Source organism: Pollicipes pollicipes, unplaced genomic scaffold (genome assembly GCF_011947565.3).
Source record: "Pollicipes pollicipes isolate AB1234 unplaced genomic scaffold, Ppol_2.1 Scaffold_7261;HRSCAF=8764_pilon_pilon_pilon, whole genome shotgun sequence".
In the NCBI taxonomy this organism is placed as follows: Eukaryota; Metazoa; Arthropoda; class Thecostraca; order Pollicipedomorpha; family Pollicipedidae; genus Pollicipes; species Pollicipes pollicipes.
The window spans coordinates 5,864,407-5,884,360 of record NW_023597054.1 but is presented as its reverse complement, the minus strand read 5'-3'; the positions used below and the strand labels follow the sequence as shown (position 1 = coordinate 5,884,360).

The following is a 19,954-nucleotide window of genomic DNA, read 5'->3' as shown; positions in this document are numbered from 1 at the left end:
CCCGCGAGCAGACAAAACTATCCTTCACTGGCTGAGAGGGTAGTGATTGAGAGATCGTAAGACTGCTCGCGTTGTCCAGAGGCCCTACGCTGTTTCCGGGGGCCCTGTATGTCCACTTGCGGGGGCAAGCTGATCGTTAGGGAGCCGTCTACGTTGCTCCTGATTTCTTTGCATTTGCTTGGAGGGTCCTGTGCTGTTGCTGGGGCCCTTCCTGCTAGCGCCCCGGGGCACTCTTTGGCAATCAAGAACCTTCCACGGATTCTTCCCATTTGCCCCCAACGCTCTATACGCTAGAGCCAGAGGGCCCCATATCTTGACATGCCGGGCTATTCTTATTTGCTTAGGGAACCCTCACGTTGGTCACGGTTAAGCTACCGGCACACTTACGACATCCGGTGTACTAAGTGTACCGGCTACCGGCACACTTACGACATCCGGTGTACTAGGTGTACCGGCTACCGGCACACTTACGACATCCGGTGTACTAGGTGTACCGGCTACCGGCACACTTACGACATCCGGTGTACTAGGTGTACCGGCTACCGGCACACTTACGACATCCGGTGTACTGAGTGTACCGGCTACCGGTACACTTACGACATCCTCATGTGCCCTTTATATTGGTCTAGGATCCTTTCAATGTTCTGTTACTTGCTTAAGGCCATACGCTCTTGTCTGGAGCATATCCGTTAACCTACTTGGGATCATTCGGTCGTTCGGGGCCGTCCAAACTGGGTCTTAGGCACCACTCATTTAGATGGAGGACCTTACGCACTTATCGGGCCCCTATTTGTTAACCTGTTCTGGTGCACTGGATTGTTCAGGGGCGCTACACATTGGGTCTTGGCTGCTTCCTATTTGAATGGAGGGCCCTACGTCCTTGTCTTGGGTCATATCTGTTAACCTGCTTTGGCTCACTCGAACGCTTAGGGGCCCTCTACCTTGTGTCGCGGATGTTTTGTATTTGAATGGAGGGCCCCATGCTCTTGTGGGGGGCCAATCAGTTGCCCTGCTCGGGCACACCCAATCATTCGGAGACCCTCCACATTGTGTCTTGGATACTGTCTATTTGGATGGAGGGCCGCACGCTCTTGTCTTGGGTCACATCTGTTAACCTGCCTTGGCTTCACTCGATCGCTTAGGGGCCCTCTGCCTTGTGTCGCGGATATTTCTTATTTGAATGGAGGGCCCATGCTCTTATGGGGGCCCATCTGTTACCCTGCTCGGGCACACTCGATCATTCGGAGACCCCCACATTGTGTCTTGGATACTGTCTATTTGAATGGAGGATCCTACGCACTCGTCGGGGGCCATCTATTCACCTCCTCAGGCACACTAGATTGTTCGATCGCCATGCACATTGGGTCCTGGTATTTGAATGTAGCGCCCTACGCCCCTGTCAGGGGCCCTCTGGCAGCCTGCACGGGTATACTCGGTCTTTCGGGGGTCCTCCAAACTGGGTATTGCGTACTTATTTGAATGGTGGGCTCTGCGCTCTTTTCGGGACCCCTTTTGATAGCCTGCTCTTGCACACTTACTCGTTCGGGGTTTATCTACAATGGGTCTTGAATGCTACCTATTTGAATGGATGGCCCCACGTTCTTGTCGAGGGTCCTATCTGTTAACCTGCTCGGGTGCACTGGATCGTTTGGAGCCCTCCTCATTGTGCCGTAGATGTTTGTTATTTGAATGGAGCGTCCTGCGCTCTTTTCAGCCCCCCCCCCCCCCTCTCTGTTAACCTGCTCGGGCACACTTGGTCATTCCTGGGCCCTCCATATTTTGTCTTGGGTACTTCGTATATGGATGGATGATCTTACGTACTTGTCGGGGCATTATCTATCAAACTGCTCGGACCAATGACGGATTTGTAAGAGGGTGGACACCAAACCGTGCTCGCCCCTTTTGCCCCCTGCGGACCCATGGGCTCTGAAGGGACCCATAACCAGGCGAAGAGACACCGCTTTCAAACACAAACCACAACACAATTGGACGTCTTTGGGCCTCCAGGCGACCAAAAACAGTCGCAAGCGACAGTGAAGCTCGTGCGCAGACAAACTCACCACGCTGTCCAGAGGTCTCACGCTGTTGTTTGTGCCCTATGTGTACTTACCGGGTCAACCCGATCGCTGAGGTTGTCTCCGATCGCCACGTTGCCTTTGATGTCTTTGAATTTTCTCGTAGGGCCCTACGCTGCTGTTGGGGCACTATCTGCTTACATGCCTGGACACTTTTGATCGATCAGAGACCCTCCACGTATTCTTCCCATTTGCCCGAAAGGCTCCATACGCTTTTGTTGGGGCGCCATATGCCAGGGACGCTCAGTTCCTCAGGGGCCCTTCATATTGGTTTCAGGTTCTTTCCACTTGCTCGCTGGGCGTTGTGCTGTTGTTGGGGCATATATGTTGTTGGGGCAAGGCGCTGAGCCACTCGATGCTCAGGAACCCTTTACACTGATCTCGAGCTCTTTCCCTTTGATCTCGTTTGCGGAAGACTCTTTACTCTCACCTTGGCCTGTTCCGCTAACCTCCCTGGGCACTCTTGATCACACAGGCAATTCATTTACGCACACTGATGTTGGCTGCGCAAGCGCACGCTGGCTCCTTTGCTCAAAGGGCCCCATATTCTGGCTGGGGTCCTATATGTCAGCCTGCCGGGGCACTCCAGATCGTTCAGGGGCCCATCACGTTGGTTTTGCGTTCTTCTCGCTTGCTTTGCGGTGTTCATACTAGTTGACGGAAATCTCTTTGTTGGGCTTGCTGGCATCCATGATCGCCCGGTTTTCATCGTTGTTGGTCTTGCCGCCTTGGCCTGAGAGCAGCAGTCTTATATGCGCCAATAAACTGCTACGCAAAATTGTCAACCATAATTTTACGAGCCGCCGACGTCGCATGTGATATTTCGGTTGGTCATTGAATTTGTTACATCCACTTTACTTGCACATCACATTCATATCCATGTTATATAATCCATTTTAATCTTAAGATATTTTGTGCTCACTCATAACAAACAAAGCAAAAATCATGCATCAGTCATCAGCCCTCATGTGATCACATCGACCAGCCGGCTAGATGTAAACAGGTTTTAAATCAAGCTCACGCTTGATTTTAATAACATTTAGCAGTCAAGTTAAGCTTTTTTGCAGATCTTTTTCCAAAAAAACGTAGCCTCAAAATGGCTGCATTCACCATGATCCGTAGAAAGCGAATAAGTTCCAAGCATGTGCATATACAGTACGTCTAGTTTTCTACGGATGTGCACAGTAAGATGGGTTTCCGTATAGAAATAACGTCTTAAGAATCTTAGCACTTGATAGCCTCATTTCGAGATTTTCTGGGCGGATCCCAAGCCCCATGGGACGCTATAATGTAGGGACCCCCCCCCCCCCTTCGCGAAGTCCTGTACCCACCCCTAATGTTGGTGCGGACATTGGACGTAATTTTCATAACTTTGGATACGGGACACGAGAAGGGACGTTATTTCATTGCACGTCTGGGACACCAGGGGTACAGGGTTCGACTCGTGTGGTGCCCTGCTTTTCTGACGGAATTAGAGGCAGGCAACGCCACACAGCTTCAGTTGCTCTGTGCGTCAAAATGTCCCAGTGACAATGGCTTGGATGCAATTTGGTTAATGGTCGACTGTCGCACCCCATACGGGTAGGCCGCAGATGATATGAGAGCAAACATGGCCCCGAATAATCATGATGAAAGCTTTGGTAGTACAGCGACATCGATATCCGTGGGAGGAAATGAAGATACCGTAGCACCTGAGCACGTCTGTGAAAGCGTGCCGATTCTAGATCAGTAACCAGACCACACTGACCGCCGCGTTCTGATCGCGCTTTCAGACGCGAGTATGTTTTGGTACCAAGCACGATAAAATCCGTCTTTGTTGCGTGCAATTCCAGTGGCTTGTTTCGGAGCCGGTTGTGCATCAATTTCACTGATACCTCTGGACGAATTATAAGCTGCGACAAATCACTGCTGTCGGGGGCGAGCTGTCGCCGCCTTCGGACGGGGAGATGGTAAGCAGCTGCGACAAACCACCAACGTCGGACGGCGAGCCGCCGAGCAGCTGCGTGCATCTGCACGACACAGCTGATGACCATGGGTTCACTCGAGAGATCGCCAATACACATGTGGGACGCCAAAATTCCATGCGCGGATCTCCAAGCCAACCATCTAGCATCAACGGCCTCAGAGGCAGCTGGCGGACCGGTGAGATAGGACTCGGTGCGATGCCAGCATCCGCGGCGGGACACGAGAAGCCAGCTGGCGGACCGGTGAGATAAGACTCCATTCGATGCCAGCCTCCGTGCAGGACACCAGAAGCGACGCTGTCAAAGGCCTTACTAAAAAATGACATACAAATGGACGCCCAGCCAATATATGTATTATCATTTCGACGGATTTCAGTAAGAGCTGGACCGGTTCGAAACATTTAAAACCATTCGCACGAGGAAAGCTATACCTAGCACTGGAGTGCAGTCTATACTTAAAATACTTCAGACAATGCGTAAATCAGTCTCGACCGCCCGAAATCATACCCTAATATTGCTGGTGCATACGCCTTCCTATAAAACCCGCAAAACGTGTGTAACCGGTCAAATTACGAGGCATTCCACTGCAGTCAGGCAATAATACATGCCAATAAATAACAAGGATATCTCTTACGAATATTTGAATTGCGGAACCGAGTGCCTGCCTATATACTCAGTCCCCAAACATAGCACGTCTTGCGAGGCCCAAGAGACGAGAGGCGCTCACAGCCACACATGTCGCTCTCACGCTGCCATCGGCCACATCCAAGGGATTCAGCAGAACAAGGACGAGCCCAACTTGACATGCTTCACTAGTCAAGCCGACATCCATTCTTCGTTACCCATCCTGGCTGCATGACCACGAGTTTGCAGGATTGTACGGCGGACAATGAACTGCTTGGTCTGGGCCGCTGAATAATGACTCCTGTGAGAGAACAAATCGGCGCCTCACCAAAACACTCACATGACGGACGGCACAGTTGCACGTGTAATCCATGCGGACGGCACAGTTACACGTGTAATCCATGCGGACGGCACAATAAACATGGTGATGGAATGCTGCATCGAATCATCTTATTAACAGTAATATGACAGAATAGCTTGGTCCACTGACCTTTACGACATCAGGCATGTGCCAGTGGCTGCGGGCTTGTCCTCGCCTCCCAACACGTGACCACACAGTGAGTGCGTCACGTTACGGTAAACAACATCGGCGGCTTTTATGCAAATGTCGGACAGGACCAGTTTGAAAATATCATACGTGGTGGTCATCAAAGTCGAACACGTATTAGTTTTAACAAGCGATTATTCCACAAGGGACGAGGTGCCTGGTCATCAAACGTAATGCTTTGGATATCATGGTGAAAGACACCAAAATGTAGCATAGCTACGTTTAATCGCAACAATTTACAATGTGCCGTAAAGACTTCTGGAGCCCGATCTGGACATTGAGACATTCAGACATTTCTGCACGGAGCCTACCCGACAAAAATACATTACCCATGTGAAAACGTCGCGAGCGTTCGCACGAGCGAAGCGAGCAGTCATCCCAGCTTCGCTCATGAGTTCCACTGGCTGGCCAGCTGACCACAGCCAGCGGTACGGCCCGCGGAGTGATGCCCCGACCGACCGGTCCGTCAGCGACCTCACCCGGCGCGGCGGGGCACCGTGCCTCCACGCCGCACCTCCGCACCGCGCCCTCCTCTGCCCATGGGCCGCCGGCGGCGGCGCCGGCTCCCGAGGTAGCAACCAGCCGCTGTGCAACAGGATCCAGCCCTTGTTTATTTGCCCCCGGGACCCGTCAGGTCGCGGCGGCTCGGTACCGTTCACCCCCGATAGCGTCATGCTGGCGGCTGAGGCGCCGGCGGGGACTGGGAGACAGAGGCACAGTGCTGTCTGCTCAGCTTGGCGATTTTCTTGACAGGATATTAAAACTGGTGATGTCTGCTTGGCTTCATATGTTCGCATTGTGGAAGATCAATCAAAATTTCATTGTTTATGGCTAGACCGGACATTTGCTGATGGCGGCTCGGTAACGAGGAAGTAGCTGGAATTTTAGTGCTGTTTTCCGCAGCCCTAACTCCTGTGGCATCGTGTCTTGAGTTGAAACTATGATGTTATGTGGCGACAGTGTCGGAATCCGACCAACGCGGGCGCGCCCGTCGCTGTTTATGGCTTTGGACGCCGTTCGGTGCAGATTGCACCGAACGGCGTGGCGCGGCCGCGCCCCACTCGCTCGGGACGCCAGGCTCGCTCGTCCACGCCCCGGGCAGCTGCGCCTCGTGGAGTGGGGGGGGGGGGGGGTAGCCTTGCTGCAGTGAACGAGAACGGAGAGCTACCGTCGCCGGGACGGGCAACGCGCGGCGGTCAGCGAACAGCATCCCACTCTGCACCTTTATCCGGTCGGGAGCTACCAGAAAAAGGCGCAGTTTCGCACCCGTGCCCGCACCGTGAGCTCCATAAACGGGGAATGCCGATATAGAATGTGGAAGTTTGAGAGACAGCACCCGGTCCGGCCCCAATAACGAACTCCTGCAAGGCCGATGTGCGTGGCGTCTGCTTCGGAAATAACACGTGCTCCCGCATCCATACCCAAGCGCATTACACGTGGACGCAGATGTTTGCTGTTCATAGTGAGTACACTGCTACCTCAGCCAGGGGAGGCAGACGAAGAGTGGGGAGGCACACAGGACTCACATTTCCCCTTAGGTCCTGAGTAACGCTTCGGGCCCATCGGGACCGATGATCAAGTGTCCGGCTGGAGAGCCCGACAGGCTGGTCGTAAAGTCGTATAAGGGACCCAAGCCCGTAAAGTCTGACCCTCTTATGTCAGTCAAGGGAGCCCTTTGCAACGATTCCAAAACCTGTAGCACGATGCGGGCCTTTAAATCGGCCAGAGACCACCCGAGACCACTATCTCGGCCACACAGAGACCTACCTGAGACCACTATCTCGGCCACACACAGACCACAGAAACACTGCATCGACCGCCCCGAGGAGAAGCGATGCTCGGATGGCAAAGCTTTGTCATCAGTCAAGCTTTTTCTCAGCGGCGTAGCTTAACTGACTTACACTAGCCAAATGGGAACGTTTCATGTCAGGTCGACGAGAGCCAAACAGATCGTTAAAGTTTGCGACCAAACTCGAACACCGCCAGCCGAGAAATGCCAATAAGAGTTTCATGCGGCACAGACGTTGCGAAAGCTTTCTTCGCAGTTTTGTTTTGAGACAGTATGGGATCAAGGTGCATAAGCTATACACATCACTGGTAGCTTCTTGAGCCGTGCATGACAGTAGCAGCGGAGCAGACGGCTCCCAGATCTGCTAACGTGTAGGACCATTTATCCCTAGGAGCTTGACGTGTGATAGCAGTCATCACCGCGAGTGCTGGACAGGCGCTCAGTCTATGCTAGTGGTTCATTAGTTTTACTCATCGGTCTTCCCTCGGCGGCGAACGCGAACCGGGAAACTGAGTGTGAAAACAGCTGTGAATTTTTGAACGTTCGGTGACCGGCGCTGCATACTTTCTCCGGTAGCGAATTCCCTCACATCCTAACAATCCCTCAACGATCGGCTACCTCTGCTACTGCAAGAGCAGGAGAAACTATTCAGGGCATTCAGCGTGATAGTTATCTTAGTGCAGACCAGCGCAATGTCGGCTTCCTCCATCCCCGCATATGTATTCTCCTCACCGACGGCTCGCTGACCTCCCGCAGAAGCTGCTCTATACGGTGCCTCAAAACACGACCTAAAACCGAAGCCGAAAACTTCGCTCGCATAATATGGGGTTGGCACCAGTGAGTCATCCGCCGTCGCATTTTCGCGGACACGGCTCGGACGTGTCACAGATTGTCAGAGATTGTCAGAGATGCCCCCAGTCGGCGCCAGCGTAGGGTCACGTCCGCTGCTCCGCTGTCCTGCTGCAGCCGGCACCAGGACGGGGCGCACGCCCTGCTGTGACTTGCCGCCTGACGTGCGCTATTGGTCCGCTGGTCCGCCCCGCTGTGACCTGCCGCCTAACGTGCGCTGTTGGTCCGCTGGTCCGCCCCGCTGTGACCTGCTGCCTAACGTGCGCTGTTGGTCCGCTGGTCCGCCCCGCTGTGGCCTGCCGCCTGACGTGCGCTGTTGGTCCGCTGGTCCGCCCCGCTGTGGCCTGCCGCCTGACGTGCGCTGTTGGTCCGCTGGTCCGCCCCGCTGTGACCTGCCGCCTGACGTGCGCTGTTGGCCCACTTGTCCGCCCCGCCGTGACCTGTCGTGTGACGTGCGCTGTTGGTCCGCTGGTCCGCTCTCCTCGGTTGGTCCGTGATGTTTGTTCTCCGTTTCCGTTTCCGTCTCCGTTTGTTCATGCTGTTCTGATGTGAGTGTGCTGGTCTGTTGTCCTGCTGTCCTGCTGTCCTCTACTGTTTTGCTGTTCTGTTGTGCTCCGCTGGCCGATGATGTCCTGCTGTCGGTCTTCTGATCATCGGTTCCGCTGTCCTCCGCTGCTTTGCTATCCTGGTGTCCTCCACTGGTCTGCTGTTCTCCGCTGGACCATGTCAGGGGCGGATCCAGAGGGGGGGGGGGGGGGCCCGGGGCCATGGCCCCCTTGGGCCCGAAGGGACCATTGGCTTCAAGGGGCCTTAAGCCGGCCGAACAGGTGCAGTTTTTTTAAGATAAAACGCAACAAACTTAGACATTTCTGGATATCCTGGCGACCACGAACGGTTGGAAGCGAAAGTGAATGGCCCACGACACGTGAAAATGTTAATGATTGAAAAAACGGTGAATTGGGAATTTTAAACCTCATTACACTGTATAGGGAACCTATGCTGTTGCTGGGGACCTATATGCCCGCTTACAGGGTCATTTTGATAGTTAATGGGCCTTTCACGTTGCCCTTTATTTCTTTGCATTTGCTCGGAGGACCCTACACTGAGGACCCTACACTGAGGACCCTACACCCTTCCTGCTAGCGTGCCGGGGCACTCTTGTCAATCACGGGCCCTTCCTGCTAGCGTGCCGGCACACTCTTGTCAATCACGGGCCCTTCCTGCTAGCGTGCCGGTACACCCTTGTCAATCACGGGCCCTTCCTGCTGGCGTGCCGGTACACTCTTGTCAATCACGGGCCCTTCCTGCTAGCGTGCCGGTACACTCTTGTCAATCACGGGCCCTTCCTGCCAGCGTGCCGGTACACTCTTGTCAATCACGGGCCCTTCCACGGATTCTTTACATTCGCCAGGAAGGCTCTGTGGACTATAGCCGGGGCCCCATGTCTTAACCTACTGGGATACTCTCGGCCGCTCAGGGGCCATGTATGTGGGTCTCGGTCAACCAATTGGCACGCTCCCCATATACCAAGGGGCCCTCTTCATTGGTCTAGGGACTTCCAATTCTCTGTCACTTGCTTAGGGCCCTACGCTCTTGTCGGTGGCCCATCTGATAGTGTGTTTGGGCACACTCGGTCGTTCGGGGACCCTTCACACCGGGTCTTGGGTACATCTTATCTGAATGGGAGGCCGGCTACGCTTTTGCGGGGGGTCTATCTCATAACTTGTTCGGCACGTTCGAACATTCGAGGTCCTCTTCATTGGGTCTTGGGTGCGTCCTTTTTGACTGTGGCCCTACGCACTTGTCGGGGCCCCGCTCTGTTCTCATACTCGGCCACACTGGACTATTCCGGGGGCCCTGCACACTGGGTCTTGGTGTTTGAATTTAAGCCCCTGCGCTCCCATCGGGCTGATCTGATAGTCTGTTCGGGTGCTCTCCATGTTTCGGGAGCCCTCTACACTCGGTTGTGGGTATTTCATATTTGAACAGAGGGGCTTAAGCTCTTGGCGGGGCCCCTTATGATAAGATGCTTGGACCCATTCGATTGTTTAGGGACCTTTACTTCTGGCTTCAGGTACTTCCTATTTGAATGGAGGGCCCTCCGCTCTTTTCGAGGGTCATATTTGTTAACTTGCTTTGGCGCACTCAATCATTTGGAGCCTTCTACATCGTGTCGTGGGTATTTCACATTTGGACGGAAGGCCGTACGCTCTCGTCGGCGGCCCCATCTGTTAACCTACCCGGGCACGTTCGATTATTCGGGGGCCCTCCCCATTGTGTCCTGGGTATTTCCTACCTGAATGGGGGCCCTACGCACTTGTTGGGAGCCCATCTGTCTGTCTCCCCGGCCACGCTGGATTGTTCGCGGACCCTGTATATTGGGTCTTAGTGTTTGAATATAGGGTCCTATACTCCTGTAGGGGCCATCTGATAGCCTGCTAGGGTACAGTCAATCTTTCGGGGACCCTTCACACTGGGTTCTGGGTGCTTCTTATTTGACTGGAGGGCCTTACGATGCTAACGGGGACCCTATATGTTAACACGATATGGCACACTCGATCATTCGGGGAACCTCTACATCGGGCCGTGGGTATTTCCCGTTTGAATGGAGGGCCCTACATTCTTGTTGGAAGCCCCATCTGTTAACCTGCTCGGGCACACTCGATCATTCGGGAACCCTCTGCACTGGGTCTTGGGCTCTTCCTATTTGAATGGAGGGCCCTACCCTATTGACGGGGACCCTATATGTCACCCCGCTCGGTCAAACTCGATCGTTCAGAGCCTTACACCTTGTGTCGTGAGCATTTCTTATTTGAAAAGATGGTCCTATAGTCTTGGCGGGCTCCATCCGATAAGCTGCTCGGGCCGGTGGTGGATGCGGATGGGGGGGGGGGGGAGGGGTTGAGACACGGGGCTATGTCCCCTTGGACCATGCCGAGGGGACCTAAAGGCTCCGAAGGTCCATAACCGGCCGAACGGATGCAGTTTTCGACCAACAAAAACGCGACAAAATTGGACGCCTTTGGGTCTACAGACGACCAAGAACCAGTGCTAGCAAAAGTGAAGAGTTCATAGGCAAACGAAGATAATCCTACGCTGATTGAGAGGGGGTTGCTTGGGGTAAATTCTGGGGTTCATTACACTGTCCTGAGGCATTACGCTGTTGGTTGCCCTGGCCCACTATGTCCACTTGCCGGGCCGATTTGATCGCTGGGGAGCTTCCCGCGTTGCCCTTGACCTCTTTGCGTTTTCTTGTAGGGCTTAACGCTGTTGTTGCGACGCTATCTGCTTCTACGCCTGGGCACTTTTGATCAATGCACGTTTTCCTCCACGGATTTTTCCCATTCGCCCGAAAGGCTCCTCACGTTTTTTCCGGGGCCGCATATGCCAGGGCACGCTCAGTTGCTCAGGAGCCCCTCATATTAGACTCGGGCTTTTTCCACTTGCTTGGAGGGCCTTGTGCTGTTGCTGGGGCTCTATAAGGTAAGGCACCGAGACACTCGATGCTCAAGGCCTCTCTAATTTGAGCGAGGGGTCTTTCCCTCTGATTTCATTTGCGGAGGACTCTTCACTCCTGTCGAGGCTCTTTCTGTTAATCTGCCCGTGCTCTCCTGATCGCGCACGGGTATCAGTTCATGGTCTGGATAATTATATTTGCTCAGGGGGTACTGTGCTCTGGCAAGGGTCTTTATGTCAGCAAGTCAGGGCACTACCAATCGTTTAGGGCCCACCACGTTAGTCTTAGGTTCTTTTTGCTTGCTCTGAGGACCCTGTGCTTGTTGACGGGGGCCACTTTGTCAACCTCCTGCAGCATCCATGATCTCTCAGGTTTCGTCCCTATCAGCCTTGGCGCCTTCGCCTTAGAGAAGCAGTCGGAAAAGCATCTGTGAATTTTTACGCGCAATTGCCGAATTTAATTTTACGTGCCGCCACGTCGCATGTGTCCTATCCACTGAATTTGAGTGTGTGTGTGAAAGTGAGTGTGTGACACTTATGATACTAGTGCATCACGTCCTTAACATATTTTGCACTACTTGATAACAAAGGAAAAATTATGTATTAGCCATCAGCCATCAGCTGATTACATCGCCCAGCCGCCTAGCCGTAAATAAGCTAGGAATCAAGTCCGTGCTTGGTTTTGATGGCTGCTAGCAGCCAATTCGAGTCAGTTCTCCCTGTTGTTCCGAAATACTTAGCCCCAAATTACAGGATTTGACATCATCTGTAGAAGATGAATGAGCTCTATGTATATGCATACGTAGCACACATAGCTTCATAGAGTTGCGTGCAGTAAGATGGGTTTCTATATGTATGCTATATATATATATATATATATATATATATATATATATATATATATATATATATGTGCAATACAGATGTACTCAATACACACATGCTGCATGCCATTTGTCTTGAAACATAATGACCGAGATGCAATCATATTGTTTAGGGGGCCCCAAACTCTAAGGAGTTCCACAATGTTGTCTGCCCGCCCCCCCCCCCCCTCGACGAAATCCTGGATCCACCCCTGGACCATGCTGTCTGCTGTCTTCCATTAGTCCCCTTTCCTGCGCTCTCTGCCCCTCTTCTGCCTCGTGGCTAGAGAACCGTTAGCTCCGAAGAGAGCGTGCTCCGCCAGCCGGGCGTGCCCCAGGATCCGCCGGCGCCGGTGTGCGCCGCTGGGCAGACCTCCGGCGCTGTTGGCGTCTGCAGGGGCTGTGGCGCGGTGCCGTGCCGTCCGGCGGCGCTGCCGGGGCCGCCGATCGATCGCCGCCGGCCGCCGTGTCTGGCCCACCGCCGCAGGGTCACCGAGGTCATCCGCAGAGCGCGGTCAGCTGCGTCGCTGGCGGGGGGGAGGGGGAGGGCTTGCTGTCGTCCCAGCACCTTTAACAACACTGTAAGATTAGTGGAATCCCGGCCGACCGGTGTCGTACGGCGCTGAGTCACCCGTATTTACATTACGGCACAATGCGGACATAGACTGCGCTGCAAGAGACATATCTCGATCACGTCAATTTACAGCGTGCATGCAATGCAAACTTCTTCCATAGACTGCGCTGCTGAGTGTTATTCCTGAGCTTCGTCTCCCGACGCAGATTCGCTCTGACTTAACACATTATTCTCTCTGCCTTACGTGCTGTAAGGATCTGATCAGGCAGCCAACCCCCAATGGATGACTGTTTTTGTTTTGTTTGCGTTGGGAGAGCCGATCTTTATTGTGTCGCTTGCGCGGCCGCCTCTTCCCAGATCCAATAAGCGCGGCCCGGCTCTGTTTTATAGGCAAACACGGCGCGCTGCTTATTGTGGATATGCGGCCGCTCTCCCCACGCCGCCCGTGGTCCCGGCCTGATCTGTACTGGCTAGGCCAGGGTCCCGGCCTGATCTGTGCTGGCTAGGCCTGGGTCCCGGCCTGATCTGTACTGGCTAGGCCAGGGTCCCGGCCTGATCTGTACTGGCTAGGCCAGGGTCCCGGCCTGATCTGTACTGGCTAGGCCAGGGTCCTGGCTGCTCCAGTCTCTAGGCGTACATACACGGCGCGTAGGGGATGTGTGTAATACTGCGATCTTCCCACTCCTGTCCCGTTTAGACTGAGATATAGGCGCTGCAACAGTCACGTCGCGGTGGGACGAGGTGGACCGAGGCCGCACTCCACTTGAGATATAGGCGCTGCAACAGTCACGTCGCGGTGGGACGAGGTGGACCGAGGCCGCACTCCGCCTGAGATATAGGCGCTGCAACAGTCACGTCCCGGTGGGCCGAGGTGGACCGAGGCCGCACTCCACTGTCCGCTCTGGAAGCTGGTACAGAGCATACGAAGCTGTCGCGGCAGCTTGGAGCCGCCTGCCTCCGACCACCATTGTGTCTTCCTCTCCGGCTTCTGAGAGATTAAAAAAACTCGCATTTCAAAACGTAGATATTTTTGTCTTTTTTGCGGTAATTTTTGGTAATGTGTTGTAACGCGTGAGTGATGTAACGAACGGAAGCTAGCAAACGTTGTAACGAGTCGACGATTTGAAAAGTCACCTCGTGGATAGTTTTCGAGCAAACAAATACAAACACAAGTGCTTATCTACAGAAAAGAGAGTAATGCTGAATGCACAGGCTCTTGTAGACAAATTTCCTGTTTTAACTGTCGCTAAAATGTCGTCCAAGCTTCGCGCAGCCTGTCTTAGCTGTCATTAATTTAGCTTCGTTTGCAACTTGGTCGTTGGTGTCCACGATATAGGTTTGGACAGAAAGATGTCCGTTGTATATGACCACGGCAAAAGGTTCTGCTCTAACGAAAGGCAGCTTGTGTTTCAGCCGTCAACAACAGTCCGGAGCAAAAAGCAAGTTTACGGCCCATCCAAACTACGCCGTTGATACGGTACTCCGTAACGCGTAGGACGTGAAAACCACTCTTGCATGCTGTTACAGCTTTGCCAAAGTGTATGCCTGCAATATGTTTTTTTAGATATTTAAGCTTGGATGATTCATCATAGCACATTTAAAACAAGGTCAACAAGTGTTAGTGTGGCGGCTGATTCGTCCCGAACGTTACGCATTAGGGAAACACAGCAAACCGACTTCAAACCAGTGGATTGTTGTCTATGGTCTTGTTTAGCTATGCTGGACGACTGCATCGCCTCCATAGACGTTTTTTCCACGTGCTCTTGGTTGCCATCTCACTAGCTGAAGTTTATATGCGCGCTGCACCAATAGTGCAGTCTCTTCTGCACCAATAGTGCAGTCCCTGTCTCCCTTCACGCTGCGCCAGAAGGCAGCCTGGTCTCCCTCCACGCTGCACCAGGAGGCAGCCCGGTCTCCCTTCACGCTGCGCCAGGAGGCAGCCCGGTCTCCCTCCACGCTGCGCCAGGAGGCAGCCCGGTCTCCCTTCACGCTGCGCCAGGAGGCAGCCCGGTCTCCCTCCACGCTGCGCCAGGAGGCAGCCTGGTCTCCCTCCACGCTGCACCAGGAGGCAGCCCGGTCTCCCTTCACGCTGCGCCAGGAGGCAGCCCGGTCTCCCTCCACGCTGCGCCAGGAGGCAGCCTAGTCTCCCTCCACGCTGCACCAGGAGGCAGCCCGGTCTCCCTCCACGCTGCGCCAGGAGGCAGCCCGGTCTCCCTCCACGCTGCGCCAGGAGGCAGCCTGGTCTCCCTCCACGCTGCGCCAGGAGGCAGCCTGGTCTCCCTCCACGCTGCGCCAGGAGGCAGCCCGGTCTCCCTCCACGCTGCGCCAGGAGGCAGCCCGGTCTCCCTCCACGCTGCACCAGGAGGCAGCCCGGTCTCCTTCCACGCTGCGCCAGGAGGCAGCCCGGTCGTTCTGCACGCGGCGCCGGGAGACGGCCGCATCCCTCCTCACACTGAGTCGCGAGACGGTTCAATCTCGCGCACGCCTCACCGGGAAACGGCCTGTCTCCGCGGATCGGGGCCGCGGAGATGGCGCTGGCCGCAGCCGGCCGGTCTGAAAGGCGCCGGCGCGGCGGCCACCGCCCCGCCGCAGTCAGCTGGTGCCGGCGCCGGCCCGTGTCCGGTCCACGGCCAGTTCGCCGGCACCCCCCGCCTCGGGCGCACCGCGTGTCGTCGCTCACCAGCCGACGCCGACGGCGCCTGTCGTCCTGCGTGACCCAGGTGAGTGCCGCAGGCAACGGCCGGGCGGCCGCCCAGTCTCGACGCCGTCGCGGAGCGCCGCGTGTGCTTGTGAGCTCTCATTGGCAAAGCACGTCCATTTAAATATTATTTCCCGTGTGATGATATAAAAAGGGGTTAACATAGACAATCTCCTGGCGAACCGCAACCTGTGCACATCTAAACATAGCTACGCCGCTCATAAACATATCGGCAGCCTTTTAAATTCAATTAAGTTGAAACGCGTGTTGAAGGGGACAGCTCATTTTACGGCCTGTCGTAAAGTGTGGAACAGGAGTGGAACATTCTGGTCCCTTTCACTTCATTCATGTTTGTCAGCTGTGCGGCTGACCTGACGTGACCTTGACCGTATCTTTGAGCCTCCACCTCCGCCCGCGAGCTTCAGTAATCCCAACATCCAGCCCCTTCCAAGCGTTCCATCATCCGCCGTGCTTTCCAGTCCAGCTCCGGTAGCCGAGGGCTGGACCCAGTCCTCCGGAGAAGCCGGGGACTGAACCCAGTCCTCCGGAGAAGCCGGGACTGAACCCCAGTCCTCCGAAGTATCCGCCGCTGGCCTTGCGCCGTCCCCGACCGATCGCTGGCGCCACCGGCGCTGTTTCCTGCCGGTGCGGTTCACCGCTTCCTGCGCGCCGGCCGGTCGGAGGAGTCGGAGGAGTCGGCGCCGGCGGCGCGGCCGCGCCGGGGCGCGGCGGGCTGTTTTTAGCCGGCGGCGTCGCGCCGTTGGTCGGGCGTGGCCGGCGGTTATCGAGCGGCGCCCAGCTGACTCACCGGAGCGCCTGGCCGACGGCCGGTCCAGGGCGGGCACCACCACCGGATCGGGGGAGAGCGCCGGCGCGCCGCCGGCACCGCACCATAGGTCCGGCACAGAGGGCGACAGAGGACAACAGGCCAGGTGTACCGCTGGAACACAAAGGATGGGGATATGACGAGTCAAGGCAGCAGTGTGTCGTTGGGGACAGGTCAGAAGGCAAGACTATGATCTACACAGAAAATCGTGGTCAGCAGGCGTGTGCCCCGACCTGTTCTTTTTTCACGATATGTCCGACTGAGCTAGCGGTTACCAGGAAAAGAAGCCCAGCCAAAGGCATTGCCAGCATGAAACTATCCCGATGGCGGTGATAGGACTTCCGGCTGTAGTCGCGAAGTGATGCTTGGCATCTAGAGGGCGGCCTAGCCCGGCCCGCCCCTGCGTTGATGGCGACACCCTGATAGCGCGTGCAAGTGGCCTTGCCTACTGTAGCCCGGCCCTCGCAAAGTGGTCGGCCCGAGCTCCTCCCGGGCCTCGGGTGACCTGCTCGGCACCCACTCGGCGCGCGCCGACACTTCGCTGTTAGGAATGTGAAGGAGCACAGACCACCGCCCGGCCCTGTCACCGCCGCTGCTAAAACCGCTGCCGCAGTCAGAGCGCAGGTGCTGACATGTGTGCGGACCGTGCATGTGCCTGCAGCTGTGCTACTTTGTATTTGATGCCGGCTGTGCAAGTGGACCGATCGCGTGCGATCGGCATGGACCGTTTTAGTAAGGCCATCGCTGCCTATTCCCGGCGTCATTGTCTGCCCTCTTTGATGCGGCGTGCTTCCACTGCTGGCGAGCTCTGAAGGCTGCTGAGTGTCCTCTGCTCTGTATTACGGCCGCAGTTTTGCCACTGGTCACGCACCTGGCGCAATACAACAGCCGTCAGCAAACGAAGGGCGGGCGGGGACGGGTGCAGCAGCTCTGACGCCGCCGCCGCCGCCCTTCGCCACACCAGACGTAGCGGCGCCGGCCGCGGCGAGTCGCCCCACAGACAATGCCTCGCGGCTCTCTTGCCGGCATGCGCTGATGGGGCCGGAACCACCTCGCCAATTAAGCTAGAGCCTTTGACGGAGCTTTCCGGTGCACCGGCAGAGGCCGTCACGGAGCGGCGGCTGTCACCGGCGGCGGCGGCGGTGTTGTCAGGGTCGCGGATTCCGTGCGGCCGATGTCGGCGCCGCAGCTTACAGGGGCCGACCCGCCCCTGTTCCGTTCTCATTCCATCTGGATAATCACCCGTCGTGGCGGCAAAAACACGACATTTGGCCTCCGGACACGCACTGGCGGCCGCGCGCGCGCCACTTGCAGTGCGGCGCGTGGGGAGGCGGGGCGTCGGTCGGTCTGTGGGCGTGGCCGCCGCCGGCGTCATCTTGTGTTTTGTCAAGACAGGGCTCTGATCGTCACGTGACGTAGAGTGCTAAATTACCAAGACTGTCTATGCTAGCTGTGTCTGGGCGGGGAAAGGGCCAGACACGTGATTAACAACTTGGTGCAACGATGGAGAAAATTGCTTCATCTGTTGTGTATGACAGACGCGCCGAAGAGTCTAACCCAATAAGTAATCTAGGACGTGTCACGTGGCCTGCCCCTGGATTCACTTTCCTTTCCACTTTACGACTAGAAGCGAGCGACCCTTGTCAATGTGTAAAATTGTCCGCATAATTTAATAAAGCTAATGTATTCGCTTATTTGAATGTTAGATTCAATCAGAGATGCAAACTGTTCGGGATGACGCGAATCTACGAATATATAACCTTGCCACTTGGCTTCAAACTGCTTTTCCCACCGGAAACAGGTGCGGAGCTTTCCATTCACGTCTTTTCGTAGAGCTCAGGCCGGAGGATGTTCACGGCTTCCCCTTACACGAAGTCCTTATGCAGTGTTGGATAGCGGTGTCATGCCATTCAACCAGACTAGCTCTTTTCTGGCAAATCACCAGCCATTCCTTAGCAGTTTGCCCTTGAAAGAAAGTGTGGTTTGATTCGAATGAAACCCTATACGATCCGCCTGTCTTTTCCTAAATATATCGACGGTCGGGGAAAAGTCTTTAGAGCTTTCAGCGATCGCTTGACCGGCACACGAGCGCCAAAAGGCGCCGAATCTTGGCCTCCTGTGCGCTCTGTGGTCTGTTGTCTAACTTCCGGTCGTCTTTTATCGCGGCATCCGGCACGGGCGCGTGCACTCCGTGCCGTCTCGCACTACAGTGGATCACACAGTCGGTTTGCCCGACCAAAATAGCGGCCCGTCTTTGCCACAGCGTCTGTGCCGTGACCTTCCGGGAAGGTTTGTCAACCCCTTGATTCAGTCCCAGCCGCCATTATGACCTTCGTAAAGGTCGACCAGCTGGTGAGCGACCTTTGTGGTGCACTGCGGCGTCTGCCGCCGGTCTGACCCGGCCAGGCTCCCGACTGCGGTGCCGCCACGCAGTGGGGCGGGAGCCATCATGGCCTGCCTGCCCCCCCCCCCCCCTCCCCTCCTTCTCTCTGCCAATGTTCCAGATAAGTCAGCTTAAAAAGGAATTGAGCTCTCCTCCAACCGTTCGCCTTTTGAGCACGGCAATAATAATGAAAGCGGGGAAAACAGACTAATCGTCGACAAACCTTTCTCAAACCTCAAAATCAAGTGGTCGAAGACCAACAAGAAACTGAAGTTGTTTGGTATAGACCGGGCTGACACCAACTTCAAAATATTGTCTTTACCCACTCCGTCCTTTCTCCTGCCACGGCCCGCCTGCCACCGTCGTGGATCCTGGAGCACGGGCCAGTTGTGATGCCGATATTACGCGATGGTTTTCGTTACGATATCACCAATCCCAAGCGGTCTCGAAGCTGATGCGTGTCGGCCGGCTCCGCCCCACGTGCTGATCGTGCCGGTTTCGGCCAGCTGTCGGCTCTGGACTCGTTCTGCGCCCGGTTACTCGCGTGCCGGAAGCGTTTGATTTGGCTTCCTTTGTAATGTCAACGGAAGTCGCACGCTGGTCCTGGCAGCGGCTCATCGCCGGCATTCTCCACGGCCGCCAGATCGCCGGCATTCTCCACGGTCGCCAGACGCAGGCCGGTTTGGCCGACACTGCGAGCGAGTCGAGCGCGCCGGGATCGGGGCTGGTCGAACATGGGCAGCCGCTCATGGGCAGCCGCTCGGTGGCGGCGTTTGCGGCCGTGAAAACACGCTTACGGGCAGCTGTGCGTTTTTCTGATAGAAATAATCCAAACTGAAGCGTGGTACAGATTTAGGTAGCACGATTCGGTTTTCACTGGATCATCGCGATGACTGGCAAATTCCCAATGACCCTTTTTTGGCATGATAACCAATATTAAGCCTTGCAAGGCTAAATACTTTGTGCTTATTTTGGCACGCAGATTGTGAGTGCGTAACATGGCACGGCTCAGTGGCTTGACTCCAAGGCGATCTGGTCTGGGCTATTCTGTTCACTTCATCTTCCGGAATGGCGTCGGCCACTCTCCCACGGTCATCCCATTACCCACGGATGGCCGATCATCCGTCCCGGAGGTTTGTCTCGGTCTCCCAGTGCGGGAGCACCATCGATTGAGCAACACGGATTGAGCACTACCGAACCTCCCAGGACGGGGAGCACCAGCGATTGACACGGCCTCCCAGCGCGTGGGCACGACCAGAGCGGCTGCGTTGGCGCGGCGCTCCTCTCCAGAGCGGCATGCCGTGAG

The 19,954-nt window shown here is 55.6% G+C and overlaps 1 protein-coding gene across 1 annotated transcript in view; it reads left to right on the top strand.

Annotated features, from left to right (window-relative positions):
* The first annotated feature begins 15,349 nt into the window (after nt 1-15,349).
* The window catches only part of LOC119112024 (mucin-19), a 31,885-nt gene continuing 27,280 nt past the window's right edge, over nt 15,350-19,954 (top strand). The window contains exon 1 of the mRNA XM_037235975.1: nt 15,350-15,461. The gene's annotated coding sequence lies outside the window, so the exon portion shown is untranslated. The remainder of the gene's footprint in view (nt 15,462-19,954) is intronic.